The sequence below is a fragment of the Bos javanicus genome, chromosome 5 (assembly GCF_032452875.1).
Source record: "Bos javanicus breed banteng chromosome 5, ARS-OSU_banteng_1.0, whole genome shotgun sequence".
Taxonomy (NCBI): Eukaryota; Metazoa; Chordata; class Mammalia; order Artiodactyla; family Bovidae; genus Bos; species Bos javanicus.
Window position 1 is genome coordinate 29867478 of NC_083872.1, and position 14840 is coordinate 29882317.

At 40.3% G+C, this 14840-nt stretch overlaps 1 protein-coding gene and 1 pseudogene across 3 annotated transcripts in view; both read right to left on the minus strand.

The window, feature by feature from the left end:
- Window positions 1-14840, minus strand: part of DIP2B (disco interacting protein 2 homolog B) — a 229003-nt gene that overhangs the window by 130124 nt on the left and 84039 nt on the right. The window lies entirely within an intron of this gene.
- The window catches only part of LOC133247400 (small ribosomal subunit protein uS5-like), a 36917-nt pseudogene continuing 22185 nt past the window's right edge, over window positions 109-14840 (minus strand).

Consider the following 14840-nt stretch of genomic DNA (forward strand, 5'->3'; position numbering starts at 1 on the left):
TTAGAACTGGACATGGAACAACAGACTGGTTCCAAATCAGGAAAGGAGTACATCAAGGCTGTACACTGTCGCCCTGCTTATTTAACTTATATGCAGAGAACATATAACTGGACATGGAACAATAGACTGGTTCCAAATAGGAAAAGGAGTATGTCAAGGCTGTATATTGTCACCCTGCTTATTTAACTTCTATGCAGAGTACATCATGAGAAACACTGGGCTGGAAGAAGAACAAGCTGGAATCAAGACTGCTGGGAGAAACATCAATAACCTCAGGTATGCAGATGACACCACCCTTACGGCAGAAAGTGAAGAAGAACTAAAGAGCCTCTTGATGAAAGTGAAAGAGGAGAGTCAAAAAGTTGGCTTAAAGCTCAACATTCAGAAAACTAAGTTCATGGCATCCGGTCCCATCACCTTCATGGCAAAAAGATGGGGAAACAGTGGAAACAAATGATTAAAGACAAAAGCCATGAAAAAAGTGATAAAGAATAAAGAAGACAGAAGATTAATTTATGTTGTAAAGAAGACACTAAAAATCAAAATTTTCTTGGGCATTTCCTCCTAAAATGCCAGGGGAACAGGGTAGAGTCTATAAATGGAGAGATACCTGCTGGTAGAGGGGGTGGCTTTGTGGGACTTGGTGGAGACTGAGAAGGGGTTCAGGTTCAGATGAAAGATGACTGGCGGGATGGGTCAGTATGAGAAGGGGACGGAGAGGGAGAAAAAGAGGATTAAGCTATAAGGGGACGAAAACGGAGTTCCTAAACCCAACAGGGTCCACTCTGAATCAGATTTTCATAAAAGATGTTCAGATGCTACTGCCAGTTCCTCTTTCACCATGTCAAAATTTAAAATAACTAAATATATTTAAATAAATTTAAATAAAATTTAAAATAACTATTTTTAAAGATTAAATAAAAACAACCCATATCCCTCAGTGCAGCCTCAGCAAAAAGGATAAATGTTAAATGTTCATAATTCTCTTAGGAATACAGGCTCCCTGAGGAATGGTGGATAAACAAGCAACAAGAATAAGAATGATCTTGCAGCTATACAATTTGTAATAGAAAGTTGCTCATGGTTTTTCACAGGTTCAGGAGCTGATATCCTTAGCAGGTTTAAAAAAAAAAAAAAAAAACTAGCATGAAAGAAAGAAATGGGATAAACTGCTTAAGGATTTTTACAAATGACTCAGTTTTGAATAGACTATAGGAGCTGTAACTTTTGGTTTGGCTGATATAGAATAGTTTCTTTCTTTCTGTAATGTGTATGTCTCCTGTTCCCCTGAAGATATTTAAATCTCCAATACCATTACTAAAAAATCTACTTCTTTCCTGCAATTTCACTTAGAGAAAAGAAAAAAAAAAAATTTCCTTCCCAAAATAGCAAAGACAACAATGTGAGGAATAATCCTTCAGAGTCTGAACAGATATTTCCTGTACTTCACTCGATGTACTAATCACAAAGTTAGGAATTGAAAGGAAAAAAACACCACTCCTGACACCTACCTTCAATAACAACAGAACACCCAGCACCCCACTCTTGCCCTGCCCTCACCTCCCCACAAACAGTAAGACACTCTGTGCTACATGTCTGAATAGTACAAAAAATAAACTCTGAAAGCTGTCAATACATGGAAATGTGAATATTAAGCAGGGTAAATGTTCTTCATAATAACAATGTAAGTAAATGAGAAAAGCCATTATTCTAGAATAAAAGCTAGAAATAATCAAATTGGATCTGTTCAATTAGTAGTTGTATACTTAAGATTTAAAAAAAAATTTTACTAAACTTATTCATTAAAAGTATTTTGTCTTCGTGAATTTGAAATCCTATTTCCTTATTCTCATTCCCATCTGAAACAAGTATTTTTGCAATGTCGTTTTTTCAGAAGGTAATTATGATATTTTAACAGAACATGAAAGATGAGGAAACAGTATAAAAAAACCAAGTACAAAAGAAAGAAAAGTCAAGCACAAGCAGTTTGTGTATCAACAAGTTTAAAGACAGATAAGTGCCCCCATCATCCCTTCTCTTCTCCTCCAAAAGAGAATTTTTAGCCGGTAAAACAACAACCCTCAGGATAAAAACCACATTCCCCAGTCCCCTCACAGCTAGGTGTGGTCAAATAGCGGTTCTGGCCAACGCGGTTTGGACAGAAAGAATGTGTTTAACTTCCAGGTCCTGCACTTTAAGGGAAAAAGCACGTCCTCCCTTTTTCTCCCTTTCCGACAGCTGAAATGGGATTGTGGTGATCAGCCATCTTAGACACAGACTGATGGCCAGATCCAAGCACTGTGAAGTTCAGAACAGGAAGAGCCCAGAGTCTGATGACCTCTCGGAGCAGAGTGGCCCCACTGGTGCAGACTATTACACAGCACAGAAATCAACTTCTATCGGGCTTAAGTACCTGTTATCTGGGGTTTCTCCTGCTGCTGCTGCTGCTAAGTCGCTTCAGTCGTGTCGGACTCTGTGCGACCCCATAGACGACAGCCCACCAGGCTCCCCTGTCCCTGGGATTCTCCAGGCAAGAACACTGGAGTGGGTTGCCATTTCCCTCTCCAATGTATGAAAGTGAAAAGTGAAAGTGAAGTCGCTCAGTTGTGTCTCACTCTTAGCGACCCCATGGGCTGCAGCCTACCAGGCTCCTCTGTCCATGCGATTTTCCAGGCGAGAGTACTGGAGTGGGGTGCCATTGCCTTCTCCTACATACAGTCAAACTCAAAATCCAACAAGTACATAGTAAATGAGATGACTTCCAGTCTGTGACAGCAAATAATTGCTGCTACTTGGTGTCCCCACCAGAACCACAAAACCATGGCACTAAAACTGTTAAAAGCTAATTTAACTATTAGGTAGGTAAGACACAGCCTTATAAGGTAAGATATAGCCTTATAAACTTTTCACTGTTAATCTTCCTGATGAATCTTTTTACATACTCCATCTTACATAAATGTGATTTTGATCCAGGCTGAATTCTTTTAAAGTAAATCTGGTTTACTTACTTAAAATCAAAACACTGCAAAGCAAACTCTCTGCAAAATTATCTAAAAACACACACTAAAAGTCTTGAACTGGACTCATCAATATACTGTGCGTGTTAAACATTTCTGATAGATGCTGTTCCCATGGAAGGTTTTTAGCATAATCAGGATGGCATTTCTGCACTGTGCATGCATGGGGGCTCAGTCATGTCCGATTCCTTGCAATCCCATGGACTGTAGCCTGCCAGATTCCTCTGTCCATGGGATTATCCTGGCAAGAATAATGAACCGAGTTGCCATTTCCTCCTCCAGGGGATCTTCCCAACTCAGGGATCAAACCTGTGTCTACTCCGGCTCCTGCACTGGCAGGCAGATTCTTTACCACTGAGCCATTTACTACATGGCTTACTTACATTACTACATGGCTCAGTGGTAAAGAATGTAGTAAATGGGAAGCTCATTTATTACACTGTACTTGTGTTTATTTTTATTCTTAAAGTTAAAACAGTAATCATTTGATATGCTGAGTTCCCCATCAAAACATTATCTAAATAAACTCCTAGTTAGAAATGGATGCTTGAGGGGCTTCCCTGGTGGCTCAGTGGTAAAGAATCTGCCTGCCAATTTAAGAGACACAGGTTTGATCCTTGATCCAAGATCCCACATGTCATGGAGCAACTAAGTCTGTGTGCCACAACTATTGAGCCTGTGCTCTAGAGCCTGAGAAACACAATTACTGAGCCCATGTGCCACAACCACTGAAGCCTGTGCACCCGAAAGCCTGTGCCCCACACCAGGAGAAGCCACTGCACTGAGAAGCCTGTGTACTGTAACTAGACAGTAGCCCCCAGTCGCCACAACTAGAGAAAAGCTCGAGCAGCAACGAAGACCCAGCACAGCCAATAAATAAATAAGATAGATAATTAACACAAATCCCAATAACCAGTGTGACAAATGTTGAAAGACAACAGTCTGGAAATAAGCAAAATGTTTGAGGAATGACGTTTTCCCTCTGTTTACAGACTAAGAGCTTGCTATACCAGAGCCATTAGTAAGTAACTCCAGGAAATTCTCTGAGCTTCAACCAGAGCAATTCTGCTGTTACTGAGTATACTCAGTCATGCTTCAGTGTAAGACTCTGTTTGAACAAAAACCCCTCACCTTAGCCAAAAGATTTTAAAACTACCTATAGTTGGTAGGCAAAGGGCAATAGGCATATAGCTACCATTAAAAAGGAAGCTGTCAAAAAATGGAAGAAGTATTAATAAATCATTGGAAAGACCTGATTTGATGAAAAGAAGTATTGAGATTATTGTTAAAAAAACAAACAAACAAACATTAAGTTTAAAATTTTCTGGAGCTGTCCTAAAGTCAGACAGATCTAGATTATAAGCCTCGCTCATCACTTATCAACTATGTTTCTTTAGACAAGTTACTTAAGTTTCCTGGGTCCTTGCTTTTTCCATCTGTAAAACAAGGAAACCTGTACTTATTTCATAGGACTGTTAACAGGATTAAGTGATTACCTCTGCAAAGTTCCTAGCAAAGTGCTTAGTCCAGAGGTGGTGTTCAGTCACTCACTAGCTAATTCCTGTCTGACTCTGCAACCCCATGGTCTGCAGCACACCAGGTTTCCCTGTACTTCACTATCTTCCAGAATTTGTCTGCTCAGATTGATGTCCACTGAGTCACTGATGCCATCCAACTATCTCATTCTCTGTTGCCCACTTCTCTTTTGCCCTCAATCTTTCCCCTCATCAGGGTCTTTTCCAATGAGCCTGCTCTTTGTATCAGGTGGCCAGAGTATTGGAGCTTCAGCTTCAGCATCAGTCCTTCTAATGAATATTCAGGGTTGATTTCCTTTAGGATTCACCAGTTTGATCTGCTTGTTATCCAAGGGATTCTCAAGAGTCTTCTCCAGTGCCACAATTTAAAAGCATCAATTCTTCGGTGCTCAGCCTTCTTTACGATTCATCTCTCACATCTGTACATGATTACTGGAAAAACCAGGGCTTTGACTATATGAACCTTTGTCAGCAAAATGAGGTCTGTGCTTTTTAAAATGCTGTCTAGTATCAATAACAGAGAAGGCGATAACAGAGAAGTACTCTTGCCTGGAAAATCCATGGATGGAGGAGCCTAGTAGGCTGCAGTCCATGGGGTTGCTAAGAGTTGGACACGACTGAGTGACTTCACTTTCACTTTTTACTTTTATGAATTGGAGAAGGAAATGGCAACCCACTCCAGTGTTCTTGCCTGGAGAATCCCAGGGACGGGGAAGCCTGGTAGGCTGCCATCTATGGGGTCGCACAGAGTCGGACATGACTGGAGCGACTTAGCAGCAGCAGCAGCAGCAGCAGCAGCAGCAGCATCAATAAATGTTATGCCCCTCCCTATCCACTCTGCCACCAAACATCAGGATCTCAGAACAAATTACAAACAAAAGAATTCTGAAGTGGATTGTATGCCTTTTTGCAATGGGTGATATTTATGTTGGAGATGAGCTAAAAACACTTCCCTGGATGAAACTGTACACTTACTCAAAAATTTGTACATCTGTGTTGAAAGCAGCATTATTCACAACCAAAAAGTAGAAACAATCCAAAAGTCCAACAACTGACAAAGGGATAAAAAAAATGTGGTATATCCAAACACAGAATATTATCCAGCAATAAAAAGGTACACGTTGGGCTTCCCAGGTGGCGCAGTGGTAAAGAATCGAGCTGCCAGTGCAGGAGACTCAGGAGACACGGGTTCGATTCCTAAGTTGGGAAGATCCCCTGGAGAAGGAAAAGGCAACCTACTCTAGTATCCTTGCCTGGATATGCCATGGAAATCCCATGGACAGAGGAGACTGGTGGGCTACAGTCCATGGGGTTGCAAAGAGTTGGACACGATTAAGTGACTGAGCATGCATGCATACACACACACACACACAGGTACATGTTACAACATGGGTGAACTTCAAAACCGTACGCTAAACGAAATAAGCCAGTCACAGAAGACTACATTTTGTTTGACTCCATGGACATGACTGAGTGCCTGAGCACACACATTTACGTGAAATATCCAGAAGAGTCAAATCCATAGATACAGAAAGTAGAAGGGATAGAAGGCATGGGAAGCGACAACTAATGGATATGGGGTTTCCTCTCGCGGTGATCAAAGTGTTTTAAAATTAGAATAAAGTGCACAACACTGTGAACTTCCTAAAAAACACTGAACTGCATACTTTAAATGGGTCAATTACGTGGCATGTGAATTATACCTCAATGAAGCTTTTAAACAAAGCTCACTGCATCTGAAATGTCATGAATCAAATCACAGCTATTGAAAATATACCATCTGCTAGAAAACAGATTACACTGGTGGGTATGTGTATATAAAACCTCTAATGTCGTTTTATAATGTCTCCAGCAGTTTATCATGTTTACTTCTTTCGACTCATTATATGCAACGGATGCCTTATCTCCTGTGCACCTCCAATGATACCAGCTATGTGCCATACTTGGGAAAACTGAGAAGAGCCACTCAGCTGACATCTCTTGTGGAACTCTAATTGATAAACATTCTTTTGAAACAAATAGAACATTTATGAAAACTGACCACATCAATAGACCATAAAGTCAGTTATAAACATTTCAAAGTACTGCTAACCTACAGACCACTTCATCTGTCAACAATACAATATAAATCAATAAAAGATAACTTTTTTAAAAGACCAGCTATAAAAAAGTCCTCTGTTGTGCCATTTACTTGTATGATACACTTGCATATGCAACACATGTATACTGCCACTTGACAATGTTAGTTCACAAGGAAATAGCTGAGGCTGGGTGTACGGCTGCACGCTGCCAACAGACCTCCTTGTATCTAATACATCTGTTTCTCAAGAAATGTATATAACCTATCATTTTTGGGAGTATTTAGGAATTTGCTATTTAAAGCATTCATGGAGTAAATCCTTTTGTATTATAAATAATTATTACCTAACTCGTCTGCACTTAATTCTTTCAAAAGCTTATTCTGTATTTAGCAGAGTATTCAGTACTGCATGAGATGCAAAACAATGCAGAGAAAGGAATTTGGTGCTCTGGTCAGTGCCAAGGTCAACATTTCCCCAAAGTGTTCTTCTAATTCAGCAAGCCAAGGCCTGGAACCAGTCCATGGCTTTATCATCACTGTGGATTTATCCTTGAGCAGTTCCTGAGAAAAGACCTCCACTGGGTCCTATCTCAGCAGAAAAATGGGACCAGGCTTCAATTACCTGAGGTGACCAAGAGGTGACCAGACTAGCTTAAAAAATCTGAAGGACAGCCAACAATCTTCCTCATCACTAAAATGGAGTGCCAAGTCATAGCTTTCCCCTCTCTTTCCCAGGCCAATGTCACTGAACCACTTGAGCCTCTTTTGAAAGACCTAATTCACAACTGCTTGCTTTTTATTAGACTAGAGCAGTCTTCACATGAAGACAAAGCTAAATGCTCATTTCTCGGATTGTGATGTGTCTTCTGCTGGTTCACCCACTCTGCCTACTCCTCTTCTCAGACCTGGACATATCAAAGGCAACACTATATTCTTTGCTAACTTATAAAAAGGCATGATCTTGTCAATCTTGTCAACGGTCTCTTTAAATTGACATCACTTGTTTCTTTGCTTGAGAAAAACAGTTACAGCAAATAGGAAGTACAATTTTAACTTGGATACCAATTGCACTGCTGATGTATTATACATAAACTTTGATACAACCATAGCATTTGTTGAGTATGCAAATCCCTGCTCTATTTCTATCTCATCTCTTTCTTCTAACAACAGATTCCTAGAAAGGAAGATGGAAACTATTGACATTTAGTAAACTAATATACAAGCTTTAAGTTTGAAACCTATGAACTTGCTCAAGGCTGACAAGGAGGATTTCCAGAACTCCGAGCATTCCTCTGTGATCCAGCCAGCTGAGTGGCTCATAACAGGAGTGAGAGAACTTTTGTTCTCTGATCACAGGATCATTATGTTCAATTATATAAGAGAAGCAATAACTGTGGCAACCAGGAGAGTACTGAGCAGAAAACACAGGGGTGAAGACTGTGCCTGGCACCAAAAGCATACGCAAACAGATTTGGGCTCTTTAGAGGCGTGGCACAAGCAGGGCAAGAGTTAAGTGCTAGGATAAAAGCAACAGGCTAATTACGAAGCAGAGTGTAGTAAGAACACCTAGAGACATTACAAAGGCCACCAAAAACATCCTACTGTGAGGTAGGCTGGTTAGTGCCCCACATCTGGAGCCAGATGCTTGGGTTCAATTCCGGCTCTGCCACTTACTAAAAACTGTTCGCAGAAGCAAGAGAAGTGTCCACTGAACTAGTCAAGATGTAAAAAGCCAGTGTTTAAAAATCTTAAAATACACAAAACATAAAAAGCAAAGATACTTTAAAAGGCTTGCTCTGGTCAGCCTGTTTCCCACACTTTGTACTGTCCACATAAACACAGAGAGACATGCACATATGTAAGTGTGTGTTACTCATCTCTCCTTCAGCCACTGCTGATGGCCTGAGAGGAGTCAGGCACGGCCTAGGCCCCTAGGGCTGTGCCGGAGCAGATAGCCATTCCCTTGTGGAGCTTTGATCTGAGGGACAGAAAACTACTATAAACAGAGTGGGTGGACGAATTATACAGAAATGTTAGAAGGTAGAGAATGCTTTGGAAAAAGAAAAATTTAGAAGAAGGAAAGCAGGGTCTGGGGGCTCAGCAGGCATTAAACAGGGCAATCAGGCAGAACTCATCCGAGAATGTGAGAGCTGAGTAAAACTGGAGGGAGGAGTTAACCACACAGCTTGAGAAGAGCCTTCTGGTCGGACTCCTCCAGGAGGCGGAAACAGCTATGCAAATCAATGAACTGAGAACTCCAAACACGTTTCAAACTTTAACACTAGAAGCAATGATCAGCCTTTTTCCCAAATAATCACTCATCTCTGGAAAAATACTTTTCTGAGAGGTTTAAAAAAGACAGATAGGAATGTCTGGATTTTATAGAAATATTTTTAAATTTAAAAAACTACTTATCATGGTTAATCTGTATAGGTAAGTGAATATTCTCCTGAACAACCACCCCACGGTGGAGAGAAGGGAGCCTGCAGGCAGCTACGGGCAGGCCAGGCCCGCCGGGCCCACCTCCCCATTTGTCTGTCAGGCCTGTTCCACCTGAGATTCCAGGGAGCGAACCTTCCCCCACCAGCTATCAGACCGCTCCCCCACACAGGAAGCACATCCAGCTTGGGACCGGCATGAGGGAGATTCGTTTTTCTCATCCGTAAAGTGCTACTTACACCCATACTCATTCACACTACAAGAGCTTTTCTGAGGGAAAGAGCAATCAACATATTCTAATAACTAAAATAGTAAATTCTAAAAAAATATTTTGTCATCAGATACTCTTGCTTCCCTTGTGGCTCAGATGGTAAAGCGTCTGCCTACAACCCAGGAGACCCAGGTTCAATCCCTGGGTCGGGAAGATCCTCTGGAGAAGGAAATGGCAACCCACTGCAGTACTCTTGCCTGGAAAATCCCATGGACAGAAGAGCACGGTAGGCTACAGTCCATGGGGTCGCAAAGAGTTGGACACAACCGGGCAACTTCACCTCATCAGATACCAGCTAAAAGGGACTAAAGGGTGGTTTTGGAAATCATTTGAAACATCAAAAGATTAACGGTCCTGGTCAAATGAACTGGCCTGGTCATAAGTACATAACTGAGGGGCAGAGACGTATTTCATTCAAACATATACAATTCTTGAATTTATTTGTCTCCTACCCTGAGTGAGTAAATGCTAATTGCTAACCATCATGAAAATAGCTCTTACTGGTTCTATAAACTGACACCATCTCCCAGCCATTTGAGGTAGCTTACTAATCAAAAACGAAGGTTCCCAATATCGCAATTTTATTTTTCCCTGTTCAGTTGAGCTGCAGGAAATGGAAGCAGTTGAATGTGAATGTAAATACGGATGTCCTTACAGAACTGCTGTCATAAATTACATGATCAGGAAAAGAGCAAAACAATACAAAAGATCATAATCTCAAAGTCTCCTATTGCCATCACAGAAAACAGGTCATTTTTATAGAAATGGTGTTGATGATAACAGTTAAACTAATAAATAACAACCAGTGACTCCGGTCTCCCTAGGCAGAGGCTATAATTACACTCTGTCAAGCTTTCTGTCGTATTCTAAGGCTATCTGGCTAATATGAAGAAATAAGGAAATCAGAACATCCTTTCAGGGGAAACAATTGTGCAGTGTTCACAAGTCTGTAAAACATTTATATGTTTCAATCCAATACTTCTTCTAGGAATCTACCCAAAAGAAAAATAGAAACCTGTCCATAAACTGTGAACAGTTTTAAGAAGTATTTTAGAACGTTATATATTGGGCTTCCCAGGTGGCACCAGAGGTAAAGAATCCACCTGCAGTGCAGGAGATGTAAGAGTTTCGGGTTTGATCCCTGGGTTGGGAAGTTCCTCTGTAAGAGGGCATGGCAACCCACTCCAGTATTTTTACCTGGAGAATCCCATGGACAGAGGAGCCTGGCTGGCTACAGTCTATAGAGCCACAAAGGGTCAGACATGATTGCAGGACTTAGCATCCACGCACATATCCAGCAAAAAAAATATGTTCATTAAGAATTCCTCTAGCAGAAAGGCACTATCTTTATGTAGAAAAAAACTTCTTAAGTATACAAAGTAGACAGTATAGTACAGTGTAAAATGCACAGGTTCAGGAATAAAATGATCTGGCCGGTGATCTGGTTCTCTTCTTAACTACTGATAGCTGTATCACTTTAAGCCAGTCAGTTCCAGCCCTCTGTTAAGTGTCCTCATCTGCAAAACAGGGATGTGACTAACCAACTTACCTTCCTCGTGGTAATTTTTGTGTGTGCCTGTGTGGGCAAAGGAAAGTAATAAATGAATCTGAAAACCTTTGGAAGTTGTTAGTAAAGGATCATTATCATCATCATCCAAGTTCCAACTGAAGGAAAGGATAAAAAAGTGATGAGGTACTTTTTTCTCAGTAGACAAAGGAGAGAAGGAAAGCAGGATGCCTTGTAAAATTACCTACTTACGGATGACCAGAGAGGTAGAAAAATGGTGTTCAGGAAGAATCTACAATTGGACAAGGATACATTTTAGAGCAATAAGAAGCAGATGAAAAGCCAGGAAAAATATTATGTTCCAAAAGTCTCTAAGGAGAAGGCACATGGGGTGTGAATGGGGGTGGAGAAGAAAGGAATATGTGTGAGGGACAGGAGGCAGGTTGACCAAAGAACTAGTGTCAATAGTTTGCGAGGACTTTAAGGCCAGGATTAAGACAGTGAACAAAATTCTGTTCCGGAAGAGTACAACTAATGCTGCAGGCAGGTTATATCCAATGTTCCTCAGACATTACCATTATCACTGCCTTAGTTAACTGGATTACGCAGTTTTTGTAAATCACCAGGATTCCCCGTCTGTCCTTTCTTTAAAGAAAAAATCCTGTGCTCATTAATGCAGAAACAGGTAGGTGTGGATGACTTGGTGGCATTAAAGAAAGGAAAATAACCCAAACTCATATTTAGAAATTACTTGAGTTATTTCTGAATCTGACATCAGTCAGTCACATGGCTGCTTTGGACCCAACCTGACGGAATTATGTGTGACCATGTTCTGCAAGACTGCTCACTTTATGCCACTGGGAAGGAAAAAGGCTGCTTGTCAAATGTGATAAAGAAAACTCTGAAGGGCTGAAAACAACTAAGCCAAGGAGGAAAATCTTCAAGAAACCTTATGTTCATTTGCAACCTTCTCCCTTAAATGTGAGTACTCGCTTTAATGTAACATATACTTTTTATTCACAAAGAAGATTGAAAAGATAACTATAAAAGAGAAGCTCAAAATATTATTAAAGCACTCTACTGTTTCAGTTAAACATTTATCACACACACACACTTGGTGACGAAGTCCAGGATAGCGCAGGAAGAGGTCCGTGAGACCCCCTCCCTGACTCCAGGGACAATTTCTCCTGACACCCCTCCGCTCAGAGGCCCGCAGTCTATCAGACATCAGGCATCCCAGTGACACCCTCTGACTCAAACAGATGCTCATTTATTAATCACACTCCTCCAGGAACAGAAGACCACAGCACTACCTACCACAGTTCTAATAAGAAAATAACATTCTCACTTTTACCCTTTTCCCTCTCTAGTGTAATAAGAACAGTGAGCTGTTGTCTGTAAACTCTGAGTACAATGTATAAATTAAAAAACCATTTACATGAAATTCCATAATGCTGACAAACAATCTGAGCATTTCAATATAAATGCCAGGTACAAGTAAATTTATTTACAAAACAGAAGTAGAGTCAGGCACATAGAAAACAAACTTGTGGGTTACCAGGGGATTGGGGCGGAGCAGGGTGGGGGCTGGCAGGCGGGGAGAAAGATAAACTGGGAGACTGGGACTAAAAATGCCCACTACCATATATAAAATAGATAACATAAGAGTCTGCTATACAACCTAGGGGACTCTACTCAATACTCTGTAACGGTCCATATGAGAAAACAATCTTAAAAAAAAAAAGAATAGATATATGTATAACTGATTCACTCTGCTGTACACCTGAAACTAACAATACTGTAAATCCACTATACAGCAATAATTTTTTTATTTAATTAGATGCCAGATCTTCAACCACCTTTGCTTGAATTAAAATAATTTTTACGGTGACACAAGAAGTTATGTTGTCAAATAAATGGTGGATTTCCTATTCCAATAAGCACCAAGCAGGCCTTTTAAAAAAATGAAGTAAATGGATAAATGTTGACATGGAAAGCGCTGTAAGATAAACTAAGTGAAAAACAAAGTGCAAAAGACTTCGTCTGGAGGCGCTCCTCCATATAAAGAGTGTCTCTCCGTGTATATATGCTACTTTGCCTAAAATACAAATTAATAGAAAGATTCACAAAGATTGGAAAACATCTCCGTTTTAAACTAACTATAAACAAAAAACACCAGCTTAGATAACTTTCAGAAGAATGTAGTAGAAATTTTTACAAGTCAAGTATAAATATCTAACTATATTTAAAGCGAATACTACCTCTTCTATCATAAAAAGTAAAAATAACCAAGTTTCAAAGAAATAAAACTGAGACAAGCGATAGCTATTTTTAAAACATGCAAATCAGATTTATCTAAATACCTTGGGTTACTGAATCTTCAGTCTATTTTAGTGCCAACTGGAAACCGTGTTTTTTAGGATCACTTGAATCAAGTCAACACTCTGAAAAGTCTCCTGGTCTTGGACACATGTCAAAGCTCTAAGATACAATAGCCTTGGACCGGCCGGGCATAATAATGATCACCGTCAACTGTCAATATATATGGCTTTTGTTAACCTGTTTTATCACCATGCAAAACAGACACAATCTAACTCATATAGTCAAAACTTTGTCTTTAAGACCCTCTCCTAATTTCTCGCTTTTTCATTTCTACTTATGATCCTTAGTTTATATTTGAAAACAAACTCTATTCCTGCCCAAGGTTTTATTTTATATCTCTCTCTTTAGTCTCTAAGTCGTGTCCAACTCTTGCGACCACATTAATTGTAGCCTGCAAGGCTCCTCTGTCCTTGGAAGAATACTGGAGTGGGTTGCCATTATATAAAGGCCTGATAAGTGAGATTAAATTCTTGTTACACAAATCAAAAGTCTTAAAGCCAAAGAGCTGTCAGGCTGGAGCACTCTGTGTAAGATGGTAGCAACTACTGGCGATATGCAGTAGAATTATTCAGCTTTACTGACACTGTAAGTAACTAAAAGACAGCAGGAAAGAAACCATGTTGGAGAAAATGACTGGAGTTCTGAGATCACAAAGGCACAAAGAAATTCCACCCTGAGGGCAGAAGAGGGAAGGCTGAGAGTAAAAGGGGAGAACGAGGAGCCCTTCAGTACATTTCCAGGAGGCCAGGTGCCAGCAGCCACTTATTTCATTCCTTTATCATTTTTACTTTACTTCATCTGGTGATTTTTCTTCTGTGAATAAATAAATATTACAACATAAATCAATACACAGACTTTTGGTTAATACATTCAGTGGTCACAAAGAAAGGAAAAAACCATACACGAGCAACATGGATGCAGCATTCTCCTCGATGGCCACATTAAGCATAACTGTGGTGTACTTGATGTTTTCTGATAATAAAACCTGACCAATTTACTCTGCAGCCCTAAATATGTTCACTGAAACATAAAGGGATAGGTACTTACCAGCTGTGTGTACTACGAGCTTGTTAACCTGCATTTCCAGTGCTAGCACGGTTTTACTCTCATTAGAGCCAACAGCTGCCAAAGTGTTATTCCTTTTAGACCCTGAATCTAAGCTCTGTGATAACTGATGCAGCCAATTTAACTTAATGGTACTATGAAAATAATTTTTTTAACATATCAAGTTATTCAACGTAGAGCTCCTCCCTCTCAATAAGAGAAAAATGTCAGAAGAATTACAAAAGAAAACCAGACCAATTACATGACGGCTAAAAGCTGAAAGCTGGGAGAATTCCCTGGAAGTCCACTGGTTAGGACTTAGCACTTTCCCTGGTCAGGGAACTAAGATCCTGAAAGCCACAAAGAAGAAAAAAAAAGGTGGAAAGGTGGGTCACCAATTCTGAAAGACAAGCCCTTAAAGGAGTACGTCAAGGCTGTATATTGTTGCCCTGCTCATTCAACTTATATGCAGAGTACATCATGAGAAACGCTGGGCTGGAGGAAGCACAGGTTGGAATCAAGATTGCTGGGAGAAATATCAATAACTTCAGATATGCAGATGACA